The 15,964-nt window shown below is 39.2% G+C and overlaps 1 protein-coding gene across 9 annotated transcripts in view; it reads left to right on the forward strand.

Annotated features, from left to right (window-relative positions):
* Positions 1-15,964, forward strand: part of NBEA (neurobeachin) — a 511,894-nt gene that overhangs the window by 360,428 nt on the left and 135,502 nt on the right. The gene's annotated exons all lie outside the window — the stretch shown is intronic.

The following is a 15,964-nucleotide window of genomic DNA, read 5'->3' on the forward strand; positions in this document are numbered from 1 at the left end:
TTTCCTCTCGTGAACCGGCCAGTGAGCAAACAGCAAATTCACGGCAAACTTAGTGTCCTTTGGAATAAAATATTACGCAAAAGTCCACGATTTGTATTGTTTTAAAAGGTCTTCTGACGGGCTCTAATCGATTTTGAGGTTTAATGTATTTCGGCATTGTCTCTGCCTTGCTTTTTGTGTGTGTACCTTATGAAGGGAGAATCAATCGCTAAACGTATCTGTCAGGTCTTTTTCACGTTCCCTCCAGAAATCAAGTAGCAGATATGAACGGTAAATCTCATCTGCCAATTCTTAGCTTCGTTTTTGTATTCCGTCTAGCCCTCCAATATGTTGTGAAGAGTGGATGTTCAGCTGCTTTTTGAGACGCGCTCTAAGTATCAATTTCAAACCTGGGGAGTTTATGGTATGGCGAGCTCTGCTAGCAAGCTGCGTTTAGTAAATGTGCGCCCGGGAGGGATGGTAGCGACTGCAAACACGCTGGCACGCTGCTAATCTGACAGTTTGGGGGTTCGTGTGTGTGATGTGTAATTAGCAAATTTCTCCTTCGGTACTGCAAGTGTTAGTAATCGGGACCTTTATTTGCAAATAGGCTGGAGTGGCAAACTCTTCTGCTTTGCAGCGCTTCAAGAGAACCTTAAATTATATTTTTTTTTGTAAGAAAAAAAAATCAGCAAAGCTTTTAATCTCTTGGCATCTTTAATCTACTGCCCGATTACTAATACTTAAAGTAACTGTCACAGGCATATCCACCGCTAAGGAGAAGTCATACCGCAAAGAACATTTCACGACATTTATTCAACGCATTAACGCGACCAACTTTATTGCACCCAGCGAAGAATTTCTGACTTTGTGCTTGGCTCGCTCGGGCTGGCGTTTCTACGGGCGCTGCCCTCGCCGTTTCCTAGGAGGGAGCTTGATGCGGGGATCATTTTCTGCCCATTAGTCAAACAGGGCTCGGGCTGCCTTTGGGGCGCCTCGCTGAAAAAAACTGCAGGTGACAGCTCGTCCCGAAGCAGCTTTTCCTCTTCTCGGCCGCAGCCCCCTGGCCAACGGCGGAGGGGCGGCCGCTTTCCGTCTGTTTCGGGCGAAAAGGGGCTTGTTTTCTCCCGGTTGTTCTCCTTCCTCCGGGTAGTTTCCCGTCCGGAACGCGACTCCGGTGGCGGCGGCTGCACAGAGCGCCCGGTCCCGGCGCCTCCCCAGCCGCCCCGGAGAAGCGCAGCCGCCGGTCGCTGTCGCCGTCCCCGCCTGGGGTCCGGCACTGCCGCTTCCCTCCCCACCCCCCCGGAGCGGCGGCGTGAGGAGCCGGCTCGGCTGCGGGCTCCCGGGGGCGGGTTCCCCCCTGCCTCCCCCGAGCAGGCACTTACGGGGCTCCTCGCTGGGTCCGAGGGGACAGGGGGGCGCCTCCTCGCCGCCGTCCCCCGCTGCTCTTACCGGCGTGCGGGGAACCTGCCGCGGCGGCGGCGGGGGACGAGGCGGGGGCGGGGACCCGCTGCATGGCCGCGGGGGCCGTCGGCGGGCGGGAGGGGGGGCGGCGACGACCCATCAGCGACGACCCCCGCCGCCCCCCTCCCGACCGCCGACGGGGTGATGCCGGTCGCGCCCTGCCCTCAAATACGGGCCCGGCTGGGTTGGGAGTGGGGGAAGGAAAAGCGGCGAAGTTGGGTCCAAGTCCGGCGGGCGGGTCGCGGGGACCGCCTGGGGCGGGGGGAAGGCCGGCGGCGATGCTGGCCCTGGTCCCCGCCCCGGCGCGGCGGTGACGGCCGTTCTGCTTCGGGAGCCGAAACCTCCGTCCCTGGCTTGTCTGGGGCGGGGGGGGCGGCTTCTTTGCGATTTAACTAATAAAGAGGCTCCTTCCCCGCGAGGTTACATACCAGCGCCGTGTAAAAAAAAAACCAAACAAAACAAACCAAAAACAAAAAAAAAACCAAACCGAAAGTTAAAAAGGGGGGACAAAAGGTTGTCCCCTTCCTCCCATCTGCGGCGAGGGGACAGCCCTTTCCTGCGGAGGGGACACAGCGGCCCCCGCTCGACTTCTCGTCGCTTCGGCTGCGGCAGAGCTACACGTTAGGGACGGAAATGTTTCGGGCGAGGTTACGTTTGGTTTTGTCCCGTGGGTTTTAGCTCGGTAAATCCAGTCGCTAAGGGCTAAAGGCGATAGGTAGTGCCTTTAAGGTGCCGGTAGCCTTAATTTTCATAATGTGTCAAAAGGAATTTAAATAAAAATTACGTCGTATATCCTAAATCAGAGCTTTCAATGTATAACGCTAAGATTACCGTATGGTATCAAGTAATGCAGGTTATACGTATTTATTGTATCTTGCTGGCTGTGGGAAATATTAGCTTTAGCCTTGGTTGGGTGATGTTTAGCGCTAAAGGTTGCTATTAACTTCACTACATCATTTAATTTCACACATACACAATAAACATTTGATAGTCGGAAAATTTGTGGATTTAGGCATTGCTGACACCAGTGAACCACTGAAATGTGACTGTTAAGGTGATCCGATAGTTTACCATGACAAGAAGTCGGTGGTTTGGTTTAGATTCCGAAAATAATTATCTATGTGACTACATATGATATAAAATATGAATATTTTCGAAGCTTCTGACCACTTACTGCAGTTATTTTTTTATGTAGTTATTAATGTGCCCTTCATAAATTATAAAAGGAAGGAACACCTTTTCATCACTGAGTTTTATTTTTATACGTATTGAGTTGTTCTGGAAAATTGAGATTAAAATCACCTCATTAAAATGATGATTGATCATTTGTCATGATAATGGTACCATATGATATTGGTGACTTTTACCAAATTACTGTTTTCTAGATATTTTCCCCTAATTAGGGGGTACTGTAACAGCATTTGTTGAACTCTGCTTGTTATTTCAAATCTTTCAAACTACAGTGCCTTGTCACGTAGTGCTCATGTTAGCCAAAAAGCCAAAATGTGTTGAAAATCTTTGACTGCAGGTACTCGCCCACACCCCCAAAATGTAATTTAAAAAAAAAAAAGTTGCCATATATAAATGTCACCAATAATTTCTTTTCATATGGTGAAAAGTGTGAGTTAAAATGCACATGCAGATGCATATACGCACAAAGTGCTTGTATTGTTATCACTTTATATTTCTTATTATATAGTGATAGTTCTTCCACATACAACTGCTCATGAATTTTAAAGTTTTATTTTTTAATATCTGCGTATTGCACTAGGGAGCTAGGAAAAAAATGAAGCCGAGTTGATTAAATTATTTATCCCTACTGCTGAAGTGAGTTTGAAGGCTCATTGAATGTATCTGATTTCTTGGCTCCTCTTTCTCCCCTTCCCCCCTCAATTCATCCTGGTTATTTCATCCACATCATCCTGCCAGCAACAATAAATTTACTTTTTTTCAAGTAGGAAAACTAAAGACAGATATTTGTGTTGAGTTTGCTTTAAGTGTCACGTTATATAAAATAGGCAGCATCATTTTTTTGTTATAGAAGTTGATGGTACCTGCAATATGCTCTATTCTTATTTGGTAGCTTACTTTTTGCCTTCACTTTCAAATTTAGGAACAAATGAAAAGTTTAAATGTAAGTTGCTGTAGTGTTTGCAAAAGCACAATTTCAATGAATGCATACACTTAGACTTTTGAGTGTAAACATTGTATAATTAGTTATGCAAACATTTTTCTTGCATTAGCTAGGTTTCTGCAAATGTTTTTTACTTTTTAGAAAAAATGTGATATAACTTCTTTTTACAGTACACAATTAGCATTCATTGGTGCTAAACTTAACATGTGTATCTCTTTCCATTAAAAATATAAAAAAAAAAATGAGAAGAGTTTGCATTACTGTTGGACTTGGTCATTCTAGCTCTTACAGCTTAATGCTGTAATGTTAATGCTTTAAATTCCTCTAATCTGCAATCTGTTAAGGGAAAAAAACAGTAATTGATTTGTTTTCTTTAAAATGTTACCTCTCAAAAGTAAATATGGAGCTTGCACAACTGTAATTTTAGCTAGAACTGCAGAAACATCCAAGCAGGAAAAAAAATCCATTGAATTATTCATCTGGTTTATCATCAGCTTCTCCAAAGCCAGACATTCCTTAAAGTACAGCGTTTTATTTAAGCGGTCCAACGCTGGGTTTTTTTTTAAAGATCTCTTGCTTGGAGAATGCTCTTTTCTGCTGAACTGCGAGAGGAGTGTGGAATCAGTGGGGATTAGCGGCTTTTAATCTACTACATCTGTAGTGGGTCATCCAACGCTGCAGAACTCTCATTACTCTCTCATGCTGTATATGATTAAATGACTGAAAATATTCAACATTGACCTTGAAAATAAAGCTGTATGTGTTGGATGAGCAGCTTCTGAAGACTTCACATCTAAACTAACCTTTCCCTTCGGTAACTTCTGGTTCTGGAATACGTTGTCTGAGAGAGGACTAGAGCGTTAGAAAATGTAAGTCAAAACTGAAGTGTGGGGGTATTTGAAATGCATCATTATATAAATTATGGCATCACTCAGCTTGTTCATGCTGTGTTTTATAAGTAAACCAACATCTTACTAGCCCAGTGAAAATGGGATCGTGGTATGTCTTGAACATACTTAGTTTTGTGACTCGTGTTTTTCTGTAAGCTGGTTTCACATCGACTGGCAAACTAAACTACCTCATCTTGTAAGTAGATGTCAGAGCGGTTGAAATCAGCAGAAAACATGTTGCTTAACATCTTTGAACAGTAGTCTATATAAAGCTATAAGCACCATCTTTTCATATACATTTTGTGATATTATGTGCTTATTGCTGATTTTCGTGCTGCCAATGCTTTGGGCATGTTAAGTCCCTCTAACTTAAACCAAAACTTGTCCTCTCCCCTTACAATAGTATGGTAAATTACCTGTGTAACTCACTTTATCTCGATTTAGCTATAAAAAGACATGCCTAACATATTTCAATGCAGGCTTCTATTTTTTAATGTAGTGTTTCGCTCTCCGATATTTTCTTTCCAAATAACGGTGAAGGGAGGAGTTGAGTGAGTTGGTCGCAAGTGATTAATATGTTTCATTGAACCTTATGAAGGCCCCGATCCTGCCAATGCACACATGGTTAGCGAAACATTCAGCTGGTTCTGGTGAGGTCAGGGGCTTCTTCAGGCTCACAGCTAAGTGCACAGGCAGATATTTGCAGGATCAAGGCCAAAGCGGGATAACACTTGGAGGTTAACAATGGAATAGGATGAAATACAGCGTGCCTTTAAACTATCTAATGCATCAAATACATGCGTTGGTGAGGAAATATATTTTTGGCCCAAATATCTGCTCTTCTGTCAAGCAGAACCTCCCTATTAATTTCATTGTGTTTTAGGTATAGCGATGAATTAGCTTCTCGAGAAAGGACAGTGCTGCTTTGTCCATAGTTTAAGAAGATGCTCCCACAGAAGTGCTTTCCCTAATCTGCTCTAAAGCCTTTACGAGGAGGGTGAGGTTATTCAGAGAAATGAGTGAAAGATTATGCTTTCAAAATCTATTAAAACTGTATTTTTCATGTATTTTCGTATATTCAGGACTATTTGTATAACTCTCAGAAGGTACAGAATCTTTTAACGGTCTGAAATACAAGCAACCTACTTGCTAAAAACACTTATTCATTCAGTAAAAAATTCCTAGCTACAACTGTAATAGAAACATGTCAACCAAGTTATTATTTAAGGAAGAAGCGGCGAGATCTGCTCAGGAAAAACTTGATGCTTAGATCTTTTGGCCTTTAAAATGTATTGATTTTCCTACCACCACAGAACCTTTTTTTCTTAATTCATGGAACATTGTCATTGTTGGGTGTGATATTTTATCTAGGGGAGAACTCAGTCTCTTATTAAGAGCAGCGAATCACTGTAGTTCTCCTCTTACTTGGGTTTGACAATTTAACCTAGATCACCTTCCGTCCTTCCTACTTTTCCCTGCCATTTTTTCAGCCCGGCTCTAGGACAGAATATACAGAACTGGATCCTTTGCAGCATAGTGCTGATGTCATTGAAATGAGAAAGACTACAGAAATAACACGTAGGCTTGTAATTTCATAAATCTCCAATACAATTGTTGAAAGAGAAATACTAGCTACTTATGGAAATATCTGTTTATCTTAAAGGAATATTACTATCGATTTCTCTTAATAGTAGAAATAGATTTTGCCTTTTGGGCATGTTATCGTTTATAATACATTAGTGCCATTGAAAACAAGAAAAATAAATGTGTAGTTGTTAGAGTAGTGACAATGTTTTCTCTTAAGCCTCCTTAGTTTTACATGAGGCAAAGGAGATATCTTTATTATTTCACATTTCTAAATCTTCTTTGTTTACAACTTCAGTTGATACAGAATAATTATTTTGTAAAATTAAAGGAAACTTTAAACAAGATTTTTTAATTGTTCTTTTTTTTTTTTGTCAACTGGTTTCAGCAGGGTGGATTTACTTATGTTGTATGACATACTCAAAATACATGTCAAAAGTGGACTGTAAATATCTTCTTTACTACTTTTTATTTGATCATTATAGTGATAATTTAAAAGTTATTCAGTGTGTACAGGCCTACCAAGAGAGATATTCCTGTGATCAACATGATTTTGTCTTATTTTCCGTGAATGTTTTACCATCTCTTATTTCTCGCTTTCTTCTGCAAATTTTTTCCAGGAATGAACTGCCTAATTTTGGCTTCAATTTTTTAAAATAACCTTATCAGAAGGAACAATTAACAAGTGCAGAACTCTTACTAGCCCTCTGAAGCACAGAAGAGTGTATGGCGTATGCTAGGTTGTGCCGTAACGCTTGCAATTTTCAGCTGCGCTTCACGAGCTTGCTTCTTTAAGTAGGTAAAAAATGACAGCAAGTGTGTTGGATAACAGTTTTCTCATTATATTCTGTGAGCACATTCATTATGTATTATTAGTCCTTAATTGTAAAGATGAAATAATATAACCATTTATCTTGGCAAGCCCATTATTTATAATCTGTACCTTACAAAATTGCGTGGATTTGCATGGATGTTTTCTTCTATGCGTAGTCTTCAGATTTTTGACATAGGAGGTGAGACAAAACTTCTCAGGTTAAACTTCTAACTAACCAAATCCACTCTTGATAGGCAAACTGTGTATCTTGATGGGGTAAAAGAAGTCCCCTCTCCGCCCCTGCCCACCCCCCCCCCCCCCCGAAATTCAGTTCTTCATTTGTTTTGTTCACCACGCTGCATTAACACAGTTTTCCCTTGTGTGCATCTGCCAGTGTACAATTTAGCCACGGGCATCTGTAGACCTTGTGGTGATCAGTATTGCAGGCAAAAGCCATATGTGTTTAAATAAAAAAAAATCTCTTTATTTCATTTGCTGTTTTAACTGGATGGATAACTTTTGTGCCTCAAGACAGAGGAAGAGAAAATACAGAAATAATTAATTGCCTCTATTCTTGAGGCAGTTTCATTTTCCCTCTCCAATATGGAATGCTTGTCAGCTTCCCTGATAAATGACTGCATCTATTTGCATAGATTTTACATTAACACAAAAATTAGTTTTATTTGTGAAAAACTAGTTTACATAATAATGCAAAATCTAGCATTATGGATTATGTTTCAAATTTGAGACACTGTAGAGAAATGAGCGTTTTTTCTTTCTGTTTTTAAAAAATTCTGTTTGTTTCTTGTGTAGTGTTTTATTTTTTTTAACTGTCAAGCCATATTAGATTTTAGCTTTGTATTTTGTTTCTATAAAATTAACTAAATCAGGGTCTTTTAATGTGTATAAACCATTTCTCCAGTCTTTCATAGATTGAATTATTGATGGTAGTATGAACACGACTTCTTTCATAGACTTTTACACATTCCATTTATTAAATACACTCTTAAATGAACGTATTAAATGAATATATTTGCAAAATCTCATGTAACTGTTTTGAAAAAAAAATTGCAGCAAACAACTGTTAAATACTCTCTAAGAGTATACTTGAAGTTTCTAATGCTGCTTTTAAAATAGGGCTCCATCAGGTATTCTTTCAAAGCATTACTGTACTGGATTAGTTTATATGCCAGCATAGGACTATTTTTTTCCCCTATATGTAATAACCTGTCTGGTTTAAGTAATTAGGCATTCCTAGCTTGAAGTGACAGTACTATACTTCTCGTTAAAAACTGTGTTTTATTCACAATTTGTCATGTCCATAAAGAAAATTTACAAATCAATCAGTCTGAAATATCTTTGAAGGAAAATACACTGCCCTAATTTTGAGCCAATTGTAATTGTTTTCAAGTTCCATGAACTGGATGTTTGCTCATATAATAAACCTGGTGTCTTCTTGTCTAAAGGCGACTGCTAATTGTATAGCAGCCCGTTCTCCCTGCCGAAGAAAATACAGATGCATTCGCTGTTATTTCATGCTGTATAACAAAAAGAAACTATTGCTCCTTATGAAGCCTGCTATACTTAATGGCAACTTAAGGTAAAAGACTGCCTTTGCCACTTCTTGAATCTGGGACACCCTAGGTGCCAGCTGTCACTGCTCAGCTAATGATGACAAATGCCCCTCTCTATGCAGATTGCAGAGCTTGCAGGCTGCTATGAAAGGCAGCCAGATTACCTTTCTTCAGATAGTAACTTAACCTTTTAAACTCAAGTGTCAGAATGAAATTATTAGCTGGGATACTTTCAATATCTGTTTCTTTAAAAAAGAAAAAAAAAAAAAAAGAAAAGAAAAGAAAAGAAGGCGGCGGTGACTTCAAATAATACCATAGCAGCTCGTATTCACAAGTTGTTCATGCTTCTCTGATGTTTTAAAAACAGGAAACTGCTGCCACTGTGCCTGTGAGCACTATATGGAGTTTGCTGGCGTTGAATGCATGAATACTGAAGCTGACCTCTTGGTTGCACTACACGGAAGTGGGGCCAAGCGGGCCAAATTCTGTCCTTGCTTACATCCACCTAGTGTTACTGATGCACAGATGTGACAGATCACGGGTTAACTGATGCTATTTATAATAGACCTTAATTGATCTTACATATTGTGGATATACTTGGTTTTCACCATGACAGTTCATGTTACCACTCTAAATCTGTGAACCTCAGTTAAAGTCCACTGTATCAAAAATTGGGTATTTATGTGGTGGATATGAGCAGTTTCACAGAGCTCAGTCATGTGGTTAACGTTAAAGTTACTAATTTAAATTACTCTTCAGTCAGAGTTTTGGAGTTACTTTTTAGGTTGTCTTGGAAGTAGCTAGCAGATGTGAGGATACTACATAGTTCCTTAACAACGTGTCAGAAACATAACGCAGTATAAGCACTGTATATGCCACCTAAAGGTGTGGGGTGCTTTCTGAGTGTGTACATATATGTATGTCTGTATTTTTATGTGGATCTATTTCTATGTGTTTATACGCTTGCATATGGAAGTAAATAGACACATGGGCTTTCATATCAATGTGTGTACACACGCACAAGCCTACACGTGTAACATCCAAACAATATATATTTCCATGTTTATATTAAAATACTGACATACATGAGCATGTTTAACTTGCACATTATATTTGCCATTAAATCAGTCTGTACAGTAAACTGTATATGAATACCAGTTTCCCTCTGAGTAAAGCATAGTTTTATTACAGTAAACAAGTACCTCCGATATTTGCACGTGATCAAATCTCCATAGCGGTGGGCAATAATAGAAAGCTACAGAAAAGATGTGGAAAGGCGTTTCATGAGAAACCCAGGAACATTACAGTATATGGATGCAAGGATGTAAATAAAGATAATTGGAGGAAAAAAAAATGTGCATTTGGTATGAGATTGGAATGTCCCAGAGAGAAAATAGTTATTATGATTGGCAGAAAGTACAGGAGGCAGAAAAAAATGAGCAAGTTTACAGAGCAAAGTTGAGATCAATGTGGTTGGTTCTGTAGTAATCATTAATGGAAAACTAATCGGATCCATGAACATAATGTTAATTAATATTCTTTTATCCAGAAAGCAATAGATCCGATTGATTGCTGATATGTGCATTCCCAAAGAGCTTCAGTCAGTACTTACTTCTTCTTGTAATATGATGTATGAAAGGGAGATGATGGTTAATATTATATTAGAAAAATATAATTCCTTTTAAAATTTGGGAAAGAGCGTTTGCTTTTCCCTGTACATAAGTATGTTAAATTTAACATCCTGTTTTGTTTGCTTTGTTTTTCTGTAAGTCATTATGTTCAAAGTATTTAAAACTATACATGTTTCATTATTTCGAGCAAGTGTAGCACAATCTGGGAAATAAAAAAGACAAAGATCTAGTGTTTCTTACTCAGCTTTCTCAGCTTATTGGTTGAATAGGCATCAAATGAAGTCCAATGCCTATACAAAAGAAATGTTCCTTGTTTGGATTTGCCCCATCTGTGTCATCTGGTGGCTTATGCAATAGGAGGTGTTATCACATGAATCCAAATGCACAAGCCAGTTGTTTTATGGACTCTTTCTGTGCTTGGAGGAGTTTATAAGTTGCCCACTCTATTGTGTGTCACTCCCAGCTGACACGTGTGCATTCTGCTGAGCATATTTTGGGGGTAATTATAACTAATGAAGCCTGGTACACAGCTTGTTCGCAGAGTGATTTATTCTGCTCCTGTCTGATTCCTGAGAGTTCTGTAAAATGGTTATATTGTGCCTTCCACTTTGGACATGTATGGGAGCATGTGGTATCGAGTCCATCTGAGAAAATTTGCTATTCAGTGTACAGCAGACTAATTACAAAAGGTATTGGCTGGGTACATCTGTTTAAAAATATAGCGACAAACTGAAATTCTAAATAGTATCTGTAACTTCAGGGATATTGACTTTAGTGTGGCTCTTGTCTAGTTGTTTACTCTTCCCAGGCTTGCAGTAACCCACTTAGATATACTGCTGTTAAATGGCTCAGTGTTCCTCTGAACCCCATAAGTTAACGTTAGGTTCCCTTTACACCTTTTAGCAACGCAGATTTTATTATGCAATTTGAGTTCTGATAACTGATGATATTTTGGGGAAAGATGGATTTAAAAGTTGGGAAGGAAATACCTTGCAGAACTGCAGGTTTCAGAAAGCAACAAAAAAAAATCATTACTGAAGTCTGGGTGTCAACCTTTATTTAACCTTAGATGTACTATTCTCACCCTAATTTGTCTTGACTTACCAGTCTCTCAGGCAAGTAAATCCACTGACATTAGTGGGACTCATCCTCTACACAAGAAGCACTCATACATTTTTTTGCCAGGATGGTTTTAAAAACCTTTTCTCCAGGGCGCTAACAGACCTCTCAAGTCATGAAGTAATGGGGCGCACAGAAGCTGCGGGGTTTGTCACTTCATCTACCAGATTCACAAATATCCAATCAGGCTGGGTGTTCTTACAAGTATCTCAGCATCAGTGTTCAGTAATAATAGTCTTCAACTATATCTGTCTTCAGTTATATCAGCTTCTCCCACGTTCAGCCTCTAACTCTGTATCCAGATTTGAAAGACTTTTTCATCTTCTTTTTGTCAGTGCTTAAACAAAATTTTCATTCACAGATAAAAGAGAGGTTAAAGGTTATAGTACTGCTTGTACAAATGGGAGAAGAGAGATAAATACTTATTTTGATACACATTTCATAAAAAGCATTATGTAAGGTTGGAAAAGAACTGCCTAGAAAATACAGTTTTACGTCCTTCTTACTAGCTGCGTGAGTAGAAAAATAGTTTTACTGAGAATTAATTATTGTTTTCATCTGTTTTTGTGAAAACAACCTGGGGTGTGCTCAAGACAACATTAGCAGCATGATGGGTGAGAAGATGTCACTAGTTCTCAGAAGTGAATCGTATAAGATGACATTCCTCAGCTAACATGTTAAGCAAGAGAATGCGGTCACCAGCAGACCTGAAGTTTGCCCGTGCCCTACCCTGTCCCAGTAGCGGAGTTTATAGTATCAATAGCATTTTTCAAAATCAGTGCTTTTGCTGGGAAAGAAAAGGAAGCAAACCAAAATTTCAACCTAATTTTTATCTCCATAACCGTGAAGATAAAAGTGGACAAAAGGTCTATCAGTGACTTCATTCTTGCTCCTGAATTTGCATAGAACACGTTCCCCTAGTAAGAGTTTGCAGTGTTATATACCCAAGATGGTAACCGTCAGAAGGTAAAAGTGTTGGAGAAAAGCTGTTTGTATATAGTAAGTATCAATATATATGTATATAATGTGTGTGGAGAAACATACAATTCGAAAACTGACTGGTTTGCTGAGAACAATTGTATCATAATGTAGCAGTTATGCTTAAGTTGTTTTAAATAAATAGAATTTGGGTTTGGACTGTGTCAGTAAGGATGTTTAGCTTTATGATTTGTTCTGGATTTCCTCCATATACAAAAGCGTGTTCTGAGAACAATTTTTACAGGATGATTTATGGCAATGTGAAATCTGATCTGGGTTTGGGTTTAGGTCGGCTGGTGATACAATTGTGATACGTTCTGACTTTTGGGGTAACAAACATATTACCTGCTTATCATGCCAGATATTATAAGAGGTTTGCTAAATTGACAACACGTACTTATCATTGAAATCCTTAGATAGGATACACCTCACAGATGAAAATGAGGATTTTGCATGTTTTGTAAGGTTTCCTATTTTTTTGTTTGTTCTGTGTTAAAGGACCGTGATAAACTACAACGACTGGTATATTAGAAAATGCCTAGAAATGAGAAGTTGTTTTCCTTGGAAAAAAGTTGTCACACCTTTAAAGAATAGTTACCTGGAATTACGTTTTTGTGCTATTAAAGTATTGCAGTTGTCAGGCATAGTTTTGTTTGCTGAGTAATCTACTCACATTTAGTCAGAGTACATCTGTTCCATATAATTTTAAACATTTCATAAAATATTTAAGATTAATGGTCCAAATCAAGCACTAGCTAAAACGATGACACTAATTACATCAGATGTAGTTGGGTCAGTGAAGCTTACGTGTCATTCTTTTGCGCTGACCAAACTTTTGTTGCGTGAACTCACGTCCCATTTTAGTTGGCCTCAGAGCAGAGTGTGGCCTTCCGAAAGCTGGGAATTGCAGCTGTAGTTTCAGCCTCTCTGCTACTTTCCTTTCTTCTGTAAGCTGCATTCATTTTACTCATTTCCATTCCTTCGCTACTTTACATGAATTTTGTGACAGGAATGACTATTTAAGTCACTTTGAACCTAGATACTTATTTATGCTATGCCATGCTAGGGCTAGTGCATATGATATACTTATGGCTAGGTGAAAATAATTTTTCGTATGAGTATCTAGAAAATAGTAGTAAAATAGAACTCATGAGTACCTACAATGATAGCAATTTAGCAGAAATTGGAACCAAGAAGCTGAGTCACTTTTTGGGCAGTAAATTCTTGTTATGCTCCTCGGCGTTAGCAGCAGACTTTCCTTTCTGCTGGTAAGCCATGCCCTTCCATTTTCCCCAGTAGTCTCCCAGATTTGTGGGGCCAGGCTGCGTAGTTGAACTCTCTGTTTTCTCGAAATTCTGATAAAGCACTGACGGAAGAGGGTTTGCCATATTCCATATGTGCCGATCAGTCACACAGTGGACACGTTGGACTGCTTGTAAAGTAAATGCTGGCATGTTTGAGTTTAGTGAATGCATAAGGAATTTGAACTCCCACCTTACGCTGACCCTGTGGTACTGTATGTGATGATCAGTTGTGCAGGCAAAATGAGAGTGATTCAATTAGCTCCCCAGTTTTTATATGAATTTAATTAAGTTTATACAGCTTTGTGGAATAGGAAAAATAAATCACAAACAAGAAGATGACCAAAAAATATACTGTGCTTAGGTTAGAAAAAAGGTGACTGTGTGGACTGAAGATCAGGGCAAAAATATCAAAGAGAATGAATTTGAAATGGAAGACATTAAAACTTTTCAGGAAAATTTAATTTGAAAACTTCTAGTAAAATTTGTTTCATTGAAGGGAGGGGACTAGAAAAACAATATAAAGAACCAAAGGGGGGAATCGGAGGACAAATTATGAACGAAGAAGTAGAGCTTTGCTTAAAGACGTTTGATGTAAAGTGGAAACATGTAGGATTTTCTTCATATAAAGATAAATACCACACTAAGATGAAATTCCAACCTTAAGGAATCTCTACCAGTGCACATAAGCGTGGTTGGCCCACGTGGTGACTCCAGTGTTGTGAATCACGCTCAGAAGTGTCAACATTTCCCAGGTTTACTCTTGATTGTGCTTGAACTGAGCCAGCCTCAATGCAGTTGCTGCTTTTGTGGGCAGAAGTCATTGCTTTGTGAAAGGAAATGAGGTAGCTCTCCAAGAGCTGCTCTCCAGAGCCCCAGACAGTGAAAACAGCAGCCTTTTCAGCATCCTTCGGTGACCTAGAGGTTAACCTGTCCAGAGGCTTATGCAATCTATACAGTAAAGGAAAGCTTTATTAGGATGGGAAACAGGATGTGTTGAGAAAAGGGAGACAACAGAGAGATTCCAGAAGTTGAGAGGGAACATGTATAATGAAGGTCATGGCACATCTTTAAAAGTGTAGATAATTATATTGACACCTTGGCCGCTATTCTTTACCTTCTAAATTAAATCCTAATGAGTAGGACTGAACGAGACCTTTTTGGATGCACAAAGTGCTGAACTTGCTTTTATTGCGTGGTACTGTATGTTCTTAAATTAACATTACTAAACATGGGGCTTACAAGGCCTTCATTCATAGGACTACATCATTTGTCATTGGTGTTATTTAATATTTATAGAGTGACATACATTTCCATATTGCCTTAGAGAAATAAAAATTATGTGATTCCAGCCTTTTTTTAGAGTCTAATTTTGACAAATGCAGGAAATTGTGAAAAAAAGAATAGAAGACATAATGGAAAAGGTAAAAAGGTTGTAATAAATAATGCTTCCTGCTATATTATGTAGGAAGCTTGTATACCTGTGTTTTTTTTAAAGCCTGTGTAAAATGGAGTTTCTAAAAGGACAGTGATGTAGGGAAGAAGATCTGTCTCAGTGTTAGGACTGGGAGAATAAGCAACAGTTGAAGGGCAAAGGTAGAAGGTGTGAGAATTAGATTTCCATTTGATGTGAGTTTGTTCAGGTTGGTTGAGGCTGCTGAGAATTCAATCAGAGGTGTTTGAACGAGATGCAGTGGCTAGTACAGGTAGGAATATTTTGCTGTCCTTGCTCCCAGGTGGATGAGCTGAAGACCAAACGGTAGGCAAGATGCCTGTTGCTGCCTGCTAAGTGAGCTAACTGAGCCAAACACTAGCCGTGCTGTCAAGGTTTCCCAGAAACGCGCAGTTCAGTGCCTGAACACAAAACATTCAGCTGCAAAATTTACGTGTGGATAGGAACGTAGGCGCGATTTCCTCACCCAGGAAAACCCAACAAAAAAATCTTGGCAATCTCAGGCAGGAGGATGATGACATTGATGTGACACGATAATATTTTATTTTTTAGACACGTCCGCAGTAATGCATCACGTCACCTTGTTGCAATATCAGGCCTGTAATGTTACTTTCTCACTCCTTTTGATGTATCCAGTGCTAACATGGCTCTTCATCTTTGAGAGGTGGGGTGTTAGGTATCTGAGTCTTCCTTTTGTGTATCTTTGTGGACTCATTTGTAAAAATTGCCATTTTAACCAAATACTACCATTCTAGTGTTGTGTTTCATTGATACTCGGTGATACATCAGAAAGTTCACTCGGATTTTCTCAAGTGTTGAATGAAAGAGTGATTCATCTTTTTAGTGATATAGGCTGCAAAAGTGTTCAAAGCACTTCATAAATGTTAGGGTGATATTCTGTCTAGAATACCTCTGTTAATGCAGAAGCACAGAATTAATTATTTATACTTCTGAACTGGTTAAAAAAGTGTTCTTAAGTATGAATTTGTGCCTTTGACAGCAAAAAGTATAGTCTTTGAGTGGAAGGTGTAAGACATAAGTTC

This window comes from Rissa tridactyla, chromosome 1 (assembly GCF_028500815.1).
Source record: "Rissa tridactyla isolate bRisTri1 chromosome 1, bRisTri1.patW.cur.20221130, whole genome shotgun sequence".
Classification (NCBI taxonomy): Eukaryota; Metazoa; Chordata; class Aves; order Charadriiformes; family Laridae; genus Rissa; species Rissa tridactyla.